Genomic DNA, 1,695 nt, shown 5'->3' with positions numbered 1-1,695 from the left:
AATAAACATGTGCAAACAATATACTTGCTCTTGTGAATTTATTTTGATGTTAATTACATTGTGCAAGCTGTCTCTTTAATACCGCGTGGTTTATATATATGTTGCTGCTGATTGGGCTGACATGTTTGACACACCCACCAAACAAGAGAAAACGCATCTCAAACCCCGTTGCACACCGTTGCACACCGTTTTCAGGAAACATGTCATTCAAACCGGAAACCGTAGCAAAACGGTGCACACCGGTTTGAGCTTGAACTTGCCCCAGTTCACTGCTGCGCCGTTCATTCCGGGCGAGGTTCTCGCTCTCTCATAGGATCATATTTGTATGGAAGCCCGTTTCCGCCACTGAATCAAAAATAAAAAAAGGTCATTGCGAATTTTTAATCTCACAGTTCTGACTTTTTTCACAGAATTGCGAGATAAAAAGTCGCAATTACCTTTTTCTATTTTTTATTCAGTGGCGGAAACGGGCTTCCATATATTTGTGCACATTTTCGATTTCATCAAGGTACCAAAGTACAAGCAGATCAAATGCGATGTAAAGTCAAAGCTCACGATTTACGTGCTCACACTGTACGTGTGAAATACTCGAGTCGCGCAGACGATGACATGGACGATAGCCAGAGATATCTTAAAAAAAAAAAATATCGAGAGGATTTGGCATTTCCAATTAATGGATTAAATTATTACCATTATTATTATTATTATGGTACTTTTATTATTAAATGTATAGGTCTACTACAATTCATTTGCCCCGCAATAATTTCATAGCTCATTATACCGCACAACTGACGCACGGATAATAAATGATTAAATATATTAAATATATACATGCATGTGTTTGTATTTATATATACATAATAAATATACACAGTATACACACACATATATATTATGTAAAGAAAAACTTTTATTTTGGATTCGATTAATCACGATTAATTGTTTGACAGCACTAATATATACATAATAAATATACACAGTACACACACATATGTAAACAAAAACTTTAATTTTGGATGCGATTAACCGTGATTTATCGTTTGACAGCACTAGAAATAAGTGTTTTAATTATGGTTAAGTGAAGCTATTCAATAAAAGCAGTGTAGCAAGCAGACGAGTGTTTTCTCTCTTCTGATTCTGTATCAGAGTATAGAAGACTTCTAGACTCTTTGTCTGTATCACAAAATACGACGCAGAAGTGTGGCGTCACTTAATACGTCACTACAAAAAGTCAAAGGCTAAAATATGAACCTTTACTTTAAGCTTAATATTTCAAATACCTGTGAATTTTGAGGTCAAGAAAAAGAAACTATTTTGCATCTTTTTCATTGTATTTACTCAAGATTATTTTGGAAGGATTTGGAATTTTATATTAATAGAAAAATGATAGAGTGTATGATAGAAATTTGTATAATTGATGTGCTTTTTTTATACAGAAAATTAAAATTTGAATTGTAAAGAACAACATATTACACATTTGTTTATTTTATTAGGAAAATACTATATAAGAAGAAGTGGGCTCACCAAAATTTTCACATTTTATAAATGACTTTAAATTTTATGTAAATGTTTTGGAACAAACCAAAAACAAAAAAGCACTGAAAGCATGTAATGCTGAAAGCATTGACATTTACGTCATTTTCATCCTTCCTTTCTTTTTTCTCTGGCATATATATGTATGTATATGTGTGTGTG

This window comes from Sinocyclocheilus anshuiensis, unplaced genomic scaffold (assembly GCF_001515605.1).
Source record: "Sinocyclocheilus anshuiensis isolate Anshui unplaced genomic scaffold, SAMN03320099.WGS_v1.1 scaffold659, whole genome shotgun sequence".
Lineage (NCBI taxonomy): Eukaryota > Metazoa > Chordata > Actinopteri > Cypriniformes > Cyprinidae > Sinocyclocheilus > Sinocyclocheilus anshuiensis.
This window is presented reverse-complemented; position numbering follows the sequence as displayed.